Genomic DNA, 21,243 nt, shown 5'->3' with positions numbered 1-21,243 from the left:
CACTACTCGGGCCCCAGGTACCTCAACAAACGCCTGACCTTCTACACTCCCACTCGCCAGCCACGATCGACCAGCCACGCCCTCTCCGCCGTTCCAAGCATTCGAAGAGCCACCATGGGAGGAAGATCCTTCTCCTACCTGGCAGCCAAGACTTGGAACTCCCTCCCCATCCACCTCCGTCAGACCCAAGACCACCTCTCCTTCAGGAAGCAACTCAAGACCTGGCTGTTCGAGTAGTAGGGGACCCCTCTCCCCCAAGCGCCTTGAGACCCTCCGGGTGAGTAGCGCGCTATACAAATTTCCTGATTGATTGATTGAGCATATCTGCAGAGTTGATCTTGCCAAAGGATCATGTCGCCCAGCCATTCCTTAAAATTGGGTGCACGGCCACGGCCCCATCTACAGGCCACCCGCCGCTTAGCCAACATTAGACAAAAGGATACGAATTTCTGATACGTGTCGGGAATATGTTCAGCATACCCTAGGAGGGTTATAAGTGGTGATCTGGAGATGGGTACGGAAGTCATAGAGTCCAGGGCTGTGAGGACTTGACGCCAATAGAGGAGTACCCCAGGACATCCCCATGCTAAGTGTAAAAATTCAGCATGTTCTGCCTTACATCTGTTGCACCTGTCTGTGTCCTGTAAACCAAAACTGTGGAGACTTACTGGGGTGTAATAACTGCGATGTAGGAGTCTATAGTGGATTATGCGGAGTCAAGATGGGAATAATGCTGTATTTTCTTCTGAAGATGCAGTTTAATTTTAATTCGAGGATATATTGTATGAACCTTCAGCTAGAAAGTGACCTCAAGTGGGGAGAAAGGCTTCCTGCTCATTGCATTGTTGTAGTGGAGTTATCGGCGAGATTTACATCCCAAGCGAATATTTGAGTACAATAAAGAAATCAGGGAGCTTTGGTTTACAACCTAAATTAAGTAAAAGCCTGCTAAATCACAGACCCCTCTCGAGTTCAGGGAATATTGTTTGTAAGACAGGCTACCTCATATAGAAAGGCCATACCAGCCCGAGGGATACATGTGGAACATATTAAGGAAAAAGAACGGAGCAGTGGGCGGGAGAAGCTTGAATGACGCTCACCCCTCCTCTCCCCCACCTTTGCTTCCTCTGGCCCAGCCCCGCCCACGCCCCCCGCCTCCCCCGCCAGCCAGCCTCTGCTGACATTCCTTTGGTTGATGGCGAAGGTTAATGCCGTGAGGTCTGGGGATTCCCCTGCAGGATGTTGTGTGATTAAAGGCCTTATGTAGTGAAGGCTCGCGTGACTGCGCCCCCTCTACCTGCTGGGGAGGTGGGGGCGCGGGGATATCCGTAGCTGCTAATGATGCTTTGGGTTGCATTAACTGGAGCCCGCCTTTTCCTCGACTGCACCGCGCGCAGACGTGTGGAGGGAGCCGTGCTGTCTGTTTCCACAGACGTCTGCAGCCGACGATGCACGCGTCTGTGCGCGTGGCTGTGTGCCTATGCTATATGTGTTATGTATTTCAAGAGGTTTGTATAGCGCTGCATGTTGCCTTTCGGCATCTGCAGGTGTGTGTTTATGTAAATATTTAACATTAGCAGCAGTGCCGAGCAGAAGCTTTTTGTCCAATTAACATTCCAGTGCCTTGAAGTGGCCATAAGATGACATGAAGGCGCCACAAAACATAAAAAAATGAAGCCATGAGACTGTACGATTATGTGTGTCTGTATACATTAACTGGTGTACAGGGCAAATGCAATACGTCTCGACTTTTGCGAGAGTTTAAGCTATTGGCAAATGACAATGCCAATGACAATGCCTTTTATGTATCTCTTTTGATAATTAACACATAAATGCAAGGTATAGTCATTTACAATCTCTTACACGCCGATCCGTGGGCCTCATTTGTGAAAAAGTGACGCATCGCTTCGTGAAAACAGCGATGCGTCACTTTTCACTGCGCACTCCTTGCGACACCAATGATGCGTCATATTTAATGTATGACGCATCATGTCGCAAGGACTTACAGATACGTCAGTATTTCTGACGCATCTGTAAGCGCAAAAGTGACACATTGCTGGAGTGTGTCACAAAAGTGACGCAACTCCAGCAATGCGTCCTTTCACATGGGGAAAGCCCCATGTGAAAGGGCTTGCGTCAGTCTTACGCCTGCTGTGAGGCAGGCGCAAGATTTTGACGCAACAGCGTCCTAAAAGTGACGCAGTGAAATCTCATAGATTTCACTGCGTCACTATTACGAGGCTTTTTGCGGGGGAACGCCCCCTCTGCATACATTATACCTGACGCAGGTATAATGTGGCGCAGGGGTTTAAAAAGTGACGCATCTACCTAGATGCGTCACTTTTTAAATATGGCGCAACAAGGCGCATTTTGTACGCCGCTGGTGCGTCACAAAAAGTGACGCACTGGCAGCGCAAAACTGACGCATGGCCTCATAAATAAGGGCCCAGGATCATTAAGGAGCGTACTAAAACTGGAGACCTTTAAAAATGAGTCGTTGCAATATCCTTTTAATAGGAATCTTAGTATAGAATTAAATCGTTCACACTGCACAATAGCACTTTTAAAGTCTTGGACCCCTGCACACCTGAGGTTATTCGTAAAAAATATTGATCCCAAGAAAAAGCCACGACCTTGATGTCAAACATTGTTCTCAATTAAAATAGTACGCAAACACCATAGAATATAAATCTCAGCAAGGATATCTACATTTTACATTAGTCCACAGGGTCCGGCGCTGGATTATTCTAATGCATCTGGGGATTTTACCATTAAAAGCTTTTACGATGAACTGGAGCAACTCTGATGAATCCACAGGTTTGTGCGATTTGTGTAACGGAGGAGTGCAAGATTTATTACATGTATTGTTTGTATCTACAAACTGGACCCTGGTAGAGGCCAGACGTCATCATTTAAAACCTATCTGTCTTAGATATAATACATCCACAGTGTAGGGTCTAATAACGTTTTTTAAATCGCCAACTAATGAATACGTCTATTACAATCCGTTTAAACCTTTAAAGAGTTTCTTATAATTCTTTTAAAGAAAATGCATTATAACTGGTTTCACAAAGAAAAATGTAAATGTATTTTTATCTATTTGTTGACCTCAGCAGAGGTCTAAATCAAATAAAATAACATCTTGAATCTTGATAATAAAGCACACAGACACCCAAACTACCTTAAGGTGTGCCCATCACAGTCAAACAGGTTCTGTTAAAATTTTCAGTTCACAGTCTGCTTCTGATTCCACTTTGTGTGGATGAATGACTGTGCGAGCTGCCCATATGGCCATTACGCAGGTGGCACATGAATGGATGGATGGCACAGTGGTATTGAAAAGCCAATCGATATGTCTTCCACACAGACATCAACATGCACACACAGAGGCTAAGTCCTTCCTTGACTTCTAAACCAGGGAGGTGGACACAGTGGGTAACACTGTTGATTAAACCCTTTGCCAGGATTCTAACCGCCATCCCCAGTAGAAACAAATCCTGCCAGCCACTGTACTCGCCCTTCATGGAAAAAGGAGCAAGTTTGGAACACTCTTATTCCACTCTTGTCCAGCTGGCCACATTTGTCCATCCATCTGCTTTGCCATCCATCCATCGACCCACCTATCCATACACTGCCATACATACACTCATGCCATCCATCCGTCCACCCACTCTACCATTCATCTATCTACTCTGCCATCCATCCATCGACCCACATATCCATACACTCTGCCATCCATCCACCCAACTATCCATACACTGCCATCCATACACTATGCCATCCATCCATCCACCCACCCACCCACCCACCAACTCTACCATTCATCTATCTACTCTACCACCCATCCATTCTACCATCCACCCACTTTGCATATATCCATGCACTCTGCTATCCATCCATTTGTCCACTCTACCATCCATCTACTCTGCCATCCATCCATCCACTCTGTAAATTTATGCATAAGCTCATCAACCCTGCCATCCATCCACTCTGTCATCCATCCAACCATCCAATCACTCAACCATATATACATCCACTCTGCGTTCATCCATCCAGCCATCTAAGCACTCATCCACTTTGCCTCTGTCCACTCTGATATCCATCTGCCCATCTACTCTACCATCCATCCTCTCTGTCAATTATCCATCCACCCATTCTGCTGTCCATATATTCATCCACTCTGCCATCCATCAATTTACTTTGCCATCCATCCACTCATCCATCCTTCCTGAGATCATCCATTCACTCTGCCATCCATCCATTCATCAATTCTACCATTCCATCATCCACTCTGCAATCCAGCTATTCATCCACTCTGAAATCCAATCACTCTTCTGTTCACCCCCTTTCCTCTAATTGGGAAAAAAAGAGAGAAAAACTCTCTCTAGCAAACTGAAGATTAACAACAGCCCATTTAATTATTCAATATTAAAGCGACTATTCTGTAATCAATGGACAATTCAAAGCCATGTATTAAAATACAAATAACTTTTTTTTTATTTTTTATTTTACATATTCTTTTTCATATAAATATTTTAGTTCATTATTCATTCCATTTGATATGCTTTATACAGACATTTGACATATTACAAACATAAATACATATACATAACAAATAAATCAAAAATAAATTGTGAGACAAAAAGTGAAATTTTCGGTCGATGTAATAATGAAGTAGGCAAAGCGGTGGAATAGAACTACGCGCGTTTCGGCCAGTAGCCTTCGTCAGGTGACTGTCATTCGCATTTAACAAGACATAACATTGTGCAACGTAAATCTATAAAGAAAAAATACAAAAAATATATATATCAGTTGCTTTGAGCTTGATGTAATATATTACACTGTAAATTTTAAAAGCTCATTGGGTCAGTATTTACATTTCTATTAATAGTGTAGTTTATTTTACTTACATAAACAACAAGCAGCACCATATTGCATATTATGCTAAATCCAATAGCTATTACAATTCAACATTCAGTTTATACATTATTACATTCCATTTTGTCTATATCCTGTGACTGGATATTTTCAATTCATTTTATTCTATATTCTGTCGAATTTACATTGTGCGTATCTTTTCTGAGAGATGTAACTTTCTCTAATTAGGCAAGAGTTATTCACCCATATTGAGTGATATATGCATACCTTATACAATCCCATATTAGTAAGGTTCTTTATTGAATTACTAAAAACAACAATATGTATCCTTTCCATGTGAAAAAGGTATAGAATGAAGGAAAGGAACAGAAAAGAACAGTAAAACACATAGAGATTTGTTTGGTCCAGCAAATTGGTTTATTCTATTTATTTCGGTGTTTACCATCATCGATAACTAGATCTTAAAGATAGTAGAATTTTATAAATACTTACTTTCAGAATACGTAAGTTGGTATTTCGAGTTTCTAACTTCTATCTTTTTTTCAACTTAAATAACTTCCAACCAGGGCACTCGACTTTTGGTTTGCAGTAAATAGTCTGGAGAGAAGCTGTATAAGGAATAGGGAATCTATTATTGTATATTCAATTTTAATACTATGGTCTGCTGGAGAACATTAACATAACCCTCACAGTTTGGAAAAAAGAATTAATATCCATTATATATTTTTATTTTTAATATACTCTAACACTTAATACAGTAAGAGCTAAGGAATTGTTTGTCTTCAAGCAGTCCCTAATATTGATCTAATATGACTCCTTAGAATTGGAATCAAGATATCATGTCCATTTTTACTTAGAAGCTACGATAAACAGACAAAAAGCCCCAAAGGGCGTTGCTTTCTTAAGCATTTATAGTTTTACTAAATACAACTTGTTGATAGTAACAGGACTAACATCAATAATGTCCCTTTTGTGCATAAAATGACAAACTTTCCTATTTTACCGTTATTGACTTTAAGTGTCCTGTTGAATGTCAATTCTTGTAGGCCTTATTTAAAGTTATTTTTCACGTACGGTAGCGGGGAAAGTAAAAAGCTAAATCTGTCATATGGATAATGAACAGAACAATATTTTACTTCCAGCTACCCAAAATTTTTGGGTAGCTGGAAGCGGGTCGGCCTCCGCTTTGCCGGAGTCTTGCCAGAGTCCTGCCCGTCTGCGCCCGTCAGCGTCCCGGTAGCGGACGGGGCTGGACGGCTGGTTTGTCTTCCTTCATTCACATTTTTTGTGCTGTCCCATAAGTATGATTTTTTATACTTCGGCAGATTTACTTGCCTTACGCCTCCCCCAAGGTCGATGTCACCATATCTTCCCTGGTGGCCGGGCTCTAAAGAAAGGCTGCTCGTTTTGCGGATGGCGTCTTCCGGTGTTTACTGGAACCGCGCAGGGCAATATCTCTGCTCCTTTTCAATGTCTTCTTCTCAATACCAGGTCTCTGAACTGTCACTCTCTTTATATCTGGAATTTACTACAGAATTCCAATATATCATGTCTATTTCTTACTGAGACCTGGCTAGGCGACAGCTCCGCACCTGACCTGGCCAATGCCATCCCTCCGGAATATAACATCTTCAGAAGGGATAGAATATTGGGAAGAGGAGGAGGAGTAGCACTTGTTGTAAATAAAAACATTCCCTGCTCAACCTTTCCGGTAGAGAATATTCAGGGATGTGAAGCCCTTGGTTTCACCCTTTCCCACATGCAGGCCTGTACTGGGATTCTCCTGTATAGAACTCCGGGACCTGCGGGGCTTTTCTTTGATGAATTACAAGTAGCTCTCTCAGTTCCATGTCTCAGATCCGATCACTGTTTTCTTCTTGGAGATCTTAATGTTCATATGGATAATAAACTTGACCCCGATGCTATGAAACTTAGTGACATCATAGCTCCATTAGGATTGTCTCCGCTCTTGCAAGGACCGACACACAATAAAGGCCATACCTTGGATCAGGTTTTTTCAACTAAATCTATTAACATAACCTCCATACAGCCAGTACTGTGGTCTGATCATTTCCTGATCTCTTTTTCTGTGCCTGCCACCGCCATCACTGGGGTGAGAGAATCAATAGAGGCCACGCGGACTTCGCGCCCTTTCCATTTGCTGTCGGTGGATATACTATCTGAGGCTCTCACTACCTTTCCTTGTCCTCTTTTGGGCAATTTAGAAGAGAATCTTGCTCTCTTCCATAAATGGCTTATAACCAGATTTGAGACCTTAATCCCCGAAAAAAAGCCTAAATTAGGTGAGCGAAGAGCGTCGGCACCGTGGTTCACTCCCCAGTTGAGGACGCAACGGCAGGGCTGCAAAAGGGCCAAGAGAGTCTGGAGGCGGGCTTATGATCCGACTGAAAAGGTGAAATTTCGAGCGATAACTAAAGCTTACCATCAGTCGATCTGGAATGAAAAAAATGCCTATTTTGAGCGCCGAAATGATGAGGCAGAAAATGTTTGTAAATACATTTTTAAGTGGTTCAGGATTTTACTTCTCCAGCCATTTGTACTCCCGCTCATACTCACTCAGAACTATGGATAAAACAGCTTGCCACTTTCTTTGTTAGTAAAATTACAACCATTCAAGCCTCTCTTTCTTACTCCTCCCCACAGTTGGTTTCGAGTCCTCCATCTTCCTCATCTCTTGTGGAGGGTCAAGGCCCTTTTCTTTCTGAATTTCCCCATCTGTGTCTTAATACTTCTCTTAATCTTCTGTCAGGCCTGAAATCTGGCTCTCCACTTGATCCGTGCCCGGCTAAACATCTGGGGAAAGTGGCACCTGCCCTAAATGCCTTGCTGAACCCCCTTTTGAACTCCTCCTTGTCTACAGGTGTGGTTCTGCGGGCATGGAAGCGTGCCATGATCCTACCACTGATCAAGAAACCTACCTTAGACCCCCTCATCCATGCTAACTACAGGCCTTTTTCCCTTCTCCCTGCTCTGGCGAAAGTGACCGAGAGATTCGTGCATCGGACGATTTCCAGTTTCATCGAAGGAAACGACCTGTTGCACGCAACGCAATCTGGTTTCCGTGCTAATTTTAGCACGGAATCGGCTCTACTCGAGGTCACTGATGCCATCAGGGAAGTACTCGACTCTGGGGGAAGAGCCATGTTGGTAATGCTTGATTTGTCGGCGGCTTTTGACACCGTTCCTCACGATCGCCTCCTTGCAAGACTCTGGGAGTGCGGCCTTCGAGGAACGGTGTGGAACTGGCTTAAATCATTTCTGGCCGACCGCCGACAAACGATCTGGGTGCCCCCTTTCTCCGCTGATATAGCTCCGCTAGAGGTGGGGGTCCCTCAGGGGTCCATTCTCAGCCCCATGCTGTTTAACATCTTTATGGCCCCTCTGGTGGTAGTCGCGGAGTCCTTTGGCACCCAGATCGTATCCTACGCCGATGACACCCAGCTCCTATTCACATGTGATAGGGGCGGGTCATTCGACGGCGTACAGATCAGGGATTGCCTTGGTGCGGTCTTTGCGTGGTTTAGGAGCAATGGCTTAAAGTGCAATTCCGATAAGTCGGAACTGCTCTTTTTTGGATGTGCCCCTGAACCTGACTGGAAATCTTGGCGGCCACAAGACATGTTTCCCCCTAACAATGTGTCTTTCAAGGCCAAGAACTTGGGAGTGATTGTGGACAGCGAACTGTCCTTTGGGCCGCATATTTTGTGCCTTTCAGGTAAATGCTTCGGCATCCTTCGGATGCTGAGGAAATTTCTTCCTTTAGTGTCTCTTCAGCATAGGAAGATAATTGTCCAGGCCTTGATGGGATCTCGACTGGACTACGCAAACGTTCTCTACTTGGGTCTACCAAAATATCTTTTGACCAGTTTGCAAGTAGTCCAGAACTCGGCAGCCCGTTTCATCTATGGACTCCCGAGAAGAGCAGGTGCCACTGTCCTACTGAACACCCTACACTGGTTACCGATTGCAAAGAGAACTCTTTTCAAAAGCCTAACTTTTGCTTTCAAAGCCTTACATGGCACAGGCCCCAAGTACATAGGGAAACGTCTTTCCCAATATGTACCTAGCAGGACCTTGAGGTCGTCCTGCTTGTCTAAAATGACAGTCCCGGCCATTAGACGTGCAAGAATAGGAGGCCGGTCATTCCGTTACCTAGCCCCGAAGGCTTGGAACGAACTACCACTCTCCTTAACACAGGCTCCCAGTCTTCTTGCTTTTAGGAAAGACCTTAAAACGTGGCTTTTCACCAAATAATTCTTTTTCCTTTTTCTGTCTGCATTTTAGTTGTTATGTTGTTGTTTCATTTGCTGATATTTTTCGCCAAAGCGCCGGGATGCTCCTCGGAGTAGCCGAGCACTATAGAAGAAATAAATTAACATAACAAATTAACAATAATAGATTCCCTATTCCTTATACAGCTTCTCTCCAGACTATTTACTCCAAACCAAAAGTCGAGTGCCCTGGTTGGAAGTTATTTAAGTTGAAAAAAAGATAGAAGTTAGAAACTCGAAATATCAACTTACGTATTCTGAAAGTAAGTATTAGTAAAATTCTACTATCTTTAAGATCTAGTTATCGATGATGGTAAACACCGAAATAAATAGAATAAACCAATTTGCTGGACCAAACAAATCTCTGTGTTTTACTGTTATTTTATGTTCCTTTCCTTCATTCTATACTTTTTTCACATGGAAAGGATACATATTGTTGTTTTTAGTAATTCAATAAAGAACCTTACTAATATGGGATTGTATGAGGTATGCATATATCACTCAATATGGGTGAATAACTCTTGCCTAATTAGAGAAAGTTACATCTCTCATAAAAGATACGCACAATTTAAATTCGACAGAATATAGAATAAAATGAATTGAAAATATCCTGTCATAGGATATAGACAAAATGGAATGTAACAATGCATAAACTGAATGTTGAATTGTAATAGCTATTGGATTTATCATAATATGCAATATGGTGCTGCTTGTTGTTTATGTAAGTAAAATAAACTACACTATTAATAGAAATGTAAATACTGACCCAATGAGCTTTTAAAATTTACAGTGTAATATATTACATCAAGCTCAAAGCGACTGATATATATATTTTTTGTATTTTTTCTTTAAAGATTTACGTTGCACAATGTTATGTCTTGTTAAATGCGAATGACGGTCACCTGACGAAGGCTACTTGCCGAAACGCGCGTAGTTCTATTCCACCGCTTTGCCTACCTCATTATTACATCGACCGAAAATTTCACTTTTTGTCTCACAATGTAATTTTTATTTATTTGTTATGTATATGTATTTATGTTTGTAATATGTCAAATGTCTGTATAAAGCATATCAAATGGAATGAATAATGAACTAAAATATTTATATGAAAAAGAATATATAAAATAAAAACAAAAACAAAAGTTATTTGTATTTTAATACATGGTTTTGAATTGTCCATTAATTACCGAATAGTCGCTTTAATATTGAATAATTAAATGGGCAGTTGTTAATCTTCAGTTTGCTGGAGAGAGTTTTTCTCTCTTTTTTTCCCAATTTGTTTATTGCTCCCTACGACTAGCAAACTTAGTAACTGTAGGGGCCCCCCGTTTTCCAAAAACCCCCACCCCCTTTACTTTGCCATATTTTTGCCTGACCATCCATCTATACATGCACTCACTCACCCACCCTGTCATATGTCCATCCACCTACAATTCACTCTTTATTTCGCCCACTCAGTCATCCACATACTTATTTATCCAGCCACTCAATTCATCCATACTTCCTTCTTTTCACCCTTCCTTACAATATTTCTTTTTTCTTTCCCTCTTCTCTATACCCAGCGGTCGTAAGCCCTTTCTCCTGCTTCCTCTTCTTCAGTGGCTCAATTCCAGCGTTACTGATGAGCTGTTGTCAGCCGAGTTGCAGACAGAAGAGGTTCAAAAAGAAGCCCACCCCTGCGGCAGCTGCTAACGCGGGGGTTCACGACGCCCTTGCAGCCCCCTGACACAGGGCTTCCAACCTGTCTCCTGAAACCAGCCAGCTACTGGTCCACTATGTATGATGACAGAACTCTGCGCGCCCGGTGACGTCACCTGTAAGAGACTTATTGGGGTTGCTGGTCCTCTTGTCGTCAGTGTGAAGAAGCATCTGGAAGCTATATAGATATGGGAGCCTTATTATGGCAACAGTAGCCACCATCAAGGAGCCAGCCAGCCAGCTGAAGGGAACACCACTTATTACTGAACCACTGCACTCCAAAGAATGCAGGTAAGAGAATGTACCATAAGGGAACCTGGCGGGGAAACAAAGTATGGCACAGCTAGGAATGGAAGATACCACACCCACTTTAGGAGCTGTCTTGGGAAAGGTATGTGACCCACATTGTTTAGGCACTGACGTGTAGATCCCAACAACCCCCACTCCTGCAGGCAGAACTTTCCGCACACTGCCATTCTTGTTTTTGAGAAGATAGTGATTATGTGCAACTGCACATTGCCCCCCTCCCTCTCCCAAATATGCTCTCCTGTGGACAAGCTCTTACCTCTACACCCCCACAAAGCCTCCATCGTATCATAAAATACAGTAACGTGTGTAATTTCACAAACTCCCAGGGTCAGGTTTAAATGTTTTAAAGTTCCTCTCAGGGATCAACTCGTTTCCACTTTGTGTTTCACACCGTGTCAGTGAGAGGTACCGCCTTACCTCCAGGAGATGCGCACACTCCCTCTGTGGGGTGTGCAGGCTCACCTCAGTAAATGGAACAGTCTTATCTGTGAGATGTACAAGTTCCCTCAGGAACAAATCCAGCCTGGCCTCACTGATGCACACATGTCCTCAGTAATAGGTACCCGTGCCCCCTCCCTCACTGAGATACATAAGCTCTCCTTCCACGAAATACAAGGTCTAAACATTATGATGTACACGATTCCTTGTGTGATGCACACTCTCCTAGTAAGATGTACAAGCTCCATCAGTGAGATACATCAGCTTCTTTTCTGTGAGGTACAAGATCCCTCAGTAGAATGTACAACCTACCCTCAGTGATAAAAACTCTAACTCAGTAACTCACAAGCTCCCGTAATTAGATACATAAGCACTATTTCTATGTATGGTGTACAAGCTCCCTTCAGTGATGCATAAACATCCTCTGTAAGATGTACCTGTGCCCCTCGCTGCATTGCACAAGCTCCCTTAGTAAGATACATAAGCACTATTTCTATGCATGGTGTACAAGCTCCCTACAGTGATGCATAATCTTCCTCATTAAGATGTACTACTTAATGAGATATTCAAACTTCCTTCAATGAGATACTGAAGATTCCATGAGAGATGAATACACTCTTTCAGTAAGATGCGCACAACCTTCAAACGAGAGATGCCTGCCATTTTTTTGCTGTTCTGATACCCGAATAGTGCAATATGCAAGAGGATATGAAGTGATGCTGATGTCACAAGGTACCTACGTAGGTTTGGGGGAAGACAGTGATGTCATTACTCGCATTCAGCAGTAGCTTCTACGCTACGGCGGAGGCGCGTCTCCACCCCAAAAACATCAGGAAAGGAAAAATAAAACGGCATTCCTTTTATTAGTCATGTCCTGCTGAGTCTTGGGGGCGGGACCTGGTAGTGACAGGCAGTGCGGGGAGTGCTAGTGCACTCCCATCACTGTGCATGATGGTTTGGCTGGCTGTCTCAGGCCGGCCAAACCATCATGAGCCGCGAAACCTCTCTCCAACCCAGCAATGCAGCTGGGTTGGTCAGAGCAGGCACAGACTCACAGTCTGTCCTGGAGCGCAAATCAAAGGTGCTCAGGCCAATCCTGAAGCTGCTCTCATGCAGGAGAGCAGCTTCAGGATTGCTCGCAGGGCATTCTGGGAAGCTGTGCCTACCTGAAGAGGTGAAGAGGAGCACGATGCGCCCCGCTCTAGGTAAGTTTTTAGGTCTCGCCTAGGCAGCGCATATGCGATGCACTAGGAGGGCCTTTAGCCATCGCTCTGCTCCTTTTCAAGCACACACTCATGCTTGTTGCGGCATCCACCTTGCGGTAGCAAGCAGCGGCGCATTCTAATTGGCTGTTGCTTGCTACCATAAGGCGGATGGTGCCACAAGCACGAGTATGCTTGAAAATAGCTGCTGTTAAAGTTTTAGCATTAGTCATTCCCTCTTGCACAGCTCTCTCTCCTAAGTGTCCAATCACATTTATTCAATTATGTTTGCATGTCACTTTCCTATTACCAGCTGCGGGCCAATGCATATTAACTAATCCGTTCTTGTGGAGAAAGCCCTTGTTCTCTTGTACCCTTGTGATATCTGACTATGTTATTCCCCCCCTCACTCACTCTGTCTCTCGCTCCCTCTCTGTCTCTCGCTTTCTCTTTCTTTTTTTATTCCTCCCTCACTCTGTCTTTCGCTCACACTCTGGCTCTCGCTTTCTCTTTCTTTTTTTATTCCCCCCTCACTCACTCACTCTGTCTTTCGCTTGCACTCTGCACCACGTCCACCATCACCACGTCCATCACCACAACCATGTCCACCACTACCACATACACCACGTCCACCACCACCATGTCCTCCACCACCATGTCCACCACCACGTCCACCACCACCACGTCCACTACCACCATGTCCACCACCACCATGTCACCACCACCAACACCAAGTCCACCACCACCACCACGTCCTCCACCACCAAGGCCACCACCAACACCACGTCCACCACCACCATGTCCTCCACCACCATGTCCACCACCACGTCCACCACCACCACGTCCACTACCACCATGTCCACCACCACCATGTCACCACCACCAACACCAAGTCCACCACCACCACCACGTCCACCACCACCATGGCCACCAAGTCCACCACGTCTACTACCACCACCACATCCACCACCACCACGTCAACCACCACCATGTCCACCACATCCACCATGTCCACCAACACCATGTCCACCACCGCCACGTCCACCACCACCACCACGTCACCCACTACCATGTCCAACACCACCACGTCCACCACCACCACGTCCACCATCATCACCACGTCTGCCACTATGTCCACCACCACCACGTCCACCACCACCACCTCCACGTCCACCACCACCATGTTCACCACCACTTCCACCACTACCATCACCGTGGAGAAGTGTGGCTCAAGTGGTCGGAACGGCAGACCCGGATGCAGAGGACTGGCCCGGACCAGGGTTCAATTCCCCGCCTCGGCGGGTCTTGGGCTCAAAATTTCCCCGGACCTGACAATTCTCGCCTCTGTGCCTATTCCAATCATGGAGTCCCACTCTGCAACTCTGGGTAATAGCTTGCTTAATCTCCACGACGACCCCTCGCAGCTGGATGCCTGGCTTTCACCTTGGGGATGCCCAGTAATGGGTTATCTCACAGGGGAATACCAGGACGGGTTCCCAAAGCAAGCGCTTAGAAACCGGTCGGTGATACAGCGCTATATAAATCAACTACATTTACATTTAAATTTACATTTGTCCTCCACCACCATGTCCACCACCACCACATCCACCGTGTCCACCACCACATCCACCAACACATCCATCACCATTTCCACCACCACCACCAACATGTCCAACACCACCACCAGCACGTCCACCACCACTCTTTCCAACACCACCACATCCAGCACCACCACCACATACTCCACCACCATCACCACATCTACCACCACCATGTCCACCATCATGTCCACTACCACCACATCTACCACCACCACATCCACCACCATGTCCAATACCACCACCAACATGTCCAACACCACCACCAGCACGTCCACCACCACTCTTTCCAACACCACCACATCCTCCACCACCATCACCACATCTACCACCACCATGTCCACCCCCACGTCCACCACCATCACCACATCCACCACCATGTCCAACATGTCCAACACCACCACATCCACCACAACCACGTCCACCACCACCACGTCCACCACCACCATGACCACCACCACCACATCCTCCACCACCACATCCACCACCACCACCACATCTACCACCACCATGTCCACCACCACGTCCACCACCACCACATCCACCACCATGTCCACCACCTCCACCACGTCCACTACCACGTTCACCACCACCACCACGTCCATCACCACCACCATATCCACCACCGTGTCCACCACATCCACCATGTCCAGCACCGCCACCACATCCAGCAACACCACCACATCCACCACCACCACATCCACCACCACATCCACCACCACGTCCCCCACCATGTCCAACACCACCAGGTCCACCACCTCCACCACATCCAACACCAAATCCCCCACCACCACCACATACACCACCATGTTCACCACGTTCACCACCACCAGATCCACCATGTCCACCACCACAACGTCCGCCACCACGTCCACCACCACATCCACCACCACATCCACCACCACCTCCACCACTACCATGTCACCACCACATCCACCACCATGTCCACCACCACCATGTCCACCACCACCACCACATACATTACCACCACATCCACCACCACCACGTCCACAAGCACCACATTCACCACCACCACGTTCACCACCACCACCAAGTCCACCAGCACCACATCCACCACCATACCCCGTCCACTACCACCATGTCTACCACCACCACCACCACATCTACCACCACCACATCCACCACCACCACATCCACATCCACCACCACAGCCACCACCACATCCCCCACCATCACATCCACCCCCACCACGTTCACCACCACCATGTCCACCACCACCACATCCACCACCAGCACCATGTCCACCACCACACCACGTCCACCACCACCACATGTACCACCACCACATCCACCACTACTACATCCAACAACACCACATCCACCAGCATCCATCCACCACTGGGTCCACCACCACCACTTCCACCCCCACCACATCCACCAGCACGACGTCCACCACCACATCCACACCACATCCACCACATCCACCACCTCCACCACATCCAGCAGCACCACCACGTCCACATCCACCACCACCATGTCCACCACTACCACATCCATCACCACCTCATCCACCACCACCACCATGTCCACCACGTCTACCACCACCATGTCTACCACCACCACATTTACCACCACCACGTCCTTCACCACCACATCCACCACAACCATTACGTCCACCAACACATTCACCACCAACACCACACCCACCACTGCCATGTCCACCAACACCACCACATCCACCACCACCATCACGCCCACCACCACCATGTCCACCACCACTATGTCCAACACCACCACATCCTCCACCACCACTTCCACCACCACATCCACCACCACCACGTCCAACACCACCATGTCCACCACATCAATCACCACCATGGCCACCACCACAACCCCCATGTCCAACACCATCACATCCACCACCACCACATCCACCACTACCACCTGCACCACTCCACCACCACCACCTCCGCCACCAAATCCACCACCACATCCACCACCATATCTACCAACACCACCACATCCACCACCACCACGTACACCACCACCATGTCCACCACCACCACCACCATGTCAGCCTGCACCACCACTTCCACCACCACATCCACCAACATGTCCACCACTACCATATCCACCACCACTACATCCACCACCACCACCAAGTCCACCATGACCACCAAGTCCACCAACACCACTTTCACCACCACAATGTCCATCACCACCACATCCATTACCACCACTTCCACCACCACCATGTCACCCACCACCATGTCCTCCACCACCACTTCCTCCACCACCACGTCCACCATGTCCACCACCACCACGTCCACCACCACCACCACATCCACCACCACCATGACCAGCCCATCCACCACCATCACATCCACAACCATCACATCCATCACTTCCACCACCACTATGCCCACTACCACCACCATGACCACCACCACCACATCCATCACCACGACATCCACCACCACAACATCCACCATGCCATCCACCACCACCAACACCACACCCACCACCACCATGTCTACTACCACCACATCCACCACCTCCACGTCAATCAGCACCACATCCACCAGCACCACATCCACCACCACATCTACCACCACCACATCCACCAAAACCACATCCACAACCACCACGTCTACGTCCACCACGTCCACCACCACCACATACACCACCACCACCACCACCCTGTCCACTACTATGTCCACCACTAACACCACAGCCACTACCACCATGTCCACCCCCACAACATCCATCACCACACCACATCCACCACAACCACCACGTCCTTCACCACCACATCCACCACCACCATTACGTCCACCAACACATTCACCACCAACACCACACCCACCACCGCCATGTCCACCAACACCACCACATCCACCACCACCATCACGCCCACCACCACCACGTCCACCACCACCATGTCCACCACCACCACATCCACCACCACCACATCCACCTCCACCACTTCCACCACCACATCCACCACCACCACCATGTCCACCACATCAATCACCACCATGGCCCCCACCACAACCCCCATGTCCAACACCATCACATCCACCACCACCACATCCACCACTACCTCCTGCACCACATCCACCACCAACACCTCCGCCACCAAATCCACCACCACATCCACCACCATATCCACCACCACCACATCCACCACCACCACGTCCACCACCACCATGTCCACCACCGCCACCATGTCAGCCAGCACCACCACTTCCACCACCATGTCCACCACCATGTCCACCACTACCATATCCACCACCACTACATCCACCACCACCACCACCACCACGTCCACCATGATCACCAAGTCCACCACCATGTCCACCAATACCACGTCCACCCCCACAATGTCCATCACCACCACATCCACCACCACCACGTCCACCACCACTATGTCCACCACCACCATGTCCTCCACCACCACGTCCTCCACCACCACGTCCACCATGTCCACCACCACCACGTCCACCACCACCACCACCATGTCCCCCACCACCACATCCACCATCACCATGTCCACCACCACCACATCCACCATGACCAGCCCATCTACCACCATCACATCCACCACGTCCACCACCACTATGCCCACTACCACCACCATGACCACCACCACCACCACATCCATCACCACAACATCCACCACCACAACATCCACCATGCCATCCACCACCACCAACACCACATCCACCACCACCACATCCACCACCACCATGTCTACTACCACCACGTCCACCACCTCCACTTCAACCAGCACCACATCCACCACCACCACCACCTCCACCACATCCACCACCACATCCACCACCATCACATCTACCACCACCACGTCCACCAAACCACGTCCACCACCACCACGTCCACGTCCACCACGTCCACCACCACCACGTCCACCATCATCACCACGTCTGCCACTATGTCCACCACCACCACGTCCACCACCACCACCTCCACGTCCACCACCACCATGTTCACCACCACTTCCACCACTACCATCACCGTGGAGAAGTGTGGCTCAAGTGGTCGGAACGGCAGACCCGGATGCAGAGGACTGGCCCGGACCAGGGTTCAATTCCCCGCCTCGGCGGGTCTTGGGCTCAAAATTTCCCCGGACCTGACAATTCTCGCCTCTGTGCCTATTCCAATCATGGAGTCCCACTCTGCAACTCTGGGTAATAGCTTGCTTAATCTCCACGACGACCCCTCGCAGCTGGATGCCTGGCTTTCACCTTGGGGATGCCCAGTAATGGGTTATCTCACAGGGGAATACCAGGACGGGTTCCCAAAGCAAGCGCTTAGAAACCGGTCGGTGATACAGCGCTATATAAATCAACTACATTTACATTTAAATTTACATTTGTCCTCCACCACCATGTCCACCACCACCACATCCACCGTGTCCACCACCACATCCACCAACACATCCATCACCATTTCCACCACCACCACCAACATGTCCAACACCACCACCAGCACGTCCACCACCACTCTTTCCAACACCACCACATCCAGCACCACCACCACATCCTCCACCACCATCACCACATCTACCACCACCATGTCCACCATCATGTCCACTACCACCACATCTACCACCACCACATCCACCACCATGTCCAATACCACCACCAACATGTCCAACACCACCACCAGCACGTCCACCACCACTCTTTCCAACACCACCACATCCTCCACCACCATCACCACATCTACCACCACCATGTCCACCCCCACGTCCACCACCATCACCACATCCACCACCATGTCCAACATGTCCAACACCACCACATCCACCACAACCACGTCCACCACCACCACGTCCACCACCACCATGACCACCACCACCACATCCTCCACCACCACATCCACCACCACCACCACATCTACCACCACCATGTCCACCACCACGTCCACCACCACCACATCCACCACCATGTCCACCACCTCCACCACGTCCACTACCACGTTCACCACCACCACCACGTCCATCACCACCACCATATCCACCACCGTGTCCACCACATCCACCATGTCCAGCACCGCCACCACATCCAGCAACACCACCACATCCACCACCACCACATCCACCACCACGTCCACCACCACGTCCCCCACCATGTCCAACACCACAACGTCCGCCACCACGTCCACCACCACATCCACCACCACATCCACCACCACCTCCACCACTACCATGTCACCACCACATCCACCACCATGTCCACCACCACCATGTCCACCACCACCACCACATACATTACCACCACATCCACCACCACCACGTCCACAAGCACCACATTCACCACCACCACGTTCACCACCACCACCAAGTCCACCAGCACCACATCCACCACCATACCCCGTCCACTACCACCATGTCTACCACCACCACCACCACATCTACCACCACCACATCCACCACCACCACATCCACATCCACCACCACAGCCACCACCACATCCCCCACCATCACATCCACCCCCACCACGTTCACCACCACCATGTCCACCACCACCACATCCACCACCAGCACCATGTCCACCACCACACCACGTCCACCACCACCACATGTACCACCACCACATCCACCACTACTACATCCAACAACACCACATCCACCAGCATCCATCCACCACTGGGTCCACCACCACCACTTCCACCCCCACCACATCCACCAGCACGACGTCCACCACCACATCCACACCACATCCACCACATCCACCACCTCCACCACATCCAGCAGCACCACCACGTCCACATCCACCACCACCATGTCCACCACTACCACATCCATCACCACCTCATCCACCACCACCACCATGTCCACCACGTCTACCACCACCATGTCTACCACCACCACATTTACCACCACCACGTCCTTCACCACCACATCCACCACAACCATTACGTCCACCAACACATTCACCACCAACACCACACCCACCACTGCCATGTCCACCAACACCACCACATCCACCACCACCATCACGCCCACCACCACCATGTCCACCACCACTATGTCCAACACCACCACATCCTCCACCACCACTTCCACCACCACATCCACCACCACCACGTCCAACACCACCATGTCCACCACATCAATCACCACCATGGCCACCACCACAACCCCCATGTCCAACACCATCACATCCACCACCACCACATCCACCACTACCACCTGCACCACTCCACCACCACCACCTCCGCCACCAAATCCACCACCACATCCACCACCATATCTACCAACACCACCACATCCACCACCACCACGTACACCACCACCATGTCCACCACCACCACCACCATGTCAGCCTGCACCACCACTTCCACCACCACATCCACCAACATGTCCACCACTACCATATCCACCACCACTACATCCACCACCACCACCAAGTCCACCATGACCACCAAGTCCACCAACACCACTTTCACCACCACAATGTCCATCACCACCACATCCATTACCACCACTTCCACCACCACCATGTCACCCACCACCATGTCCTCCACCACCACTTCCTCCACCACCACGTCCACCATGTCCACCACCACCACGTCCACCACCACCACCACCACCACATCCACCACCACCATGACCAGCCCATCCACCACCATCACATCCACAACCATCACATCCATCACTTCCACCACCACTATGCCCACTACCACCACCATGACCACCACCACCACATCCATCACCACGACATCCACCACCACAACATCCACCATGCCATCCACCACCACCAACACCACACCCACCACCACCATGTCTACTACCACCACATCCACCACCTCCACGTCAATCAGCACCACATCCACCAGCAC

Source organism: Lissotriton vulgaris, chromosome 2_2 (genome assembly GCF_964263255.1).
Source record: "Lissotriton vulgaris chromosome 2_2, aLisVul1.2, whole genome shotgun sequence".
Taxonomy (NCBI): Eukaryota; Metazoa; Chordata; class Amphibia; order Caudata; family Salamandridae; genus Lissotriton; species Lissotriton vulgaris.
This window is presented reverse-complemented; position numbering follows the sequence as displayed.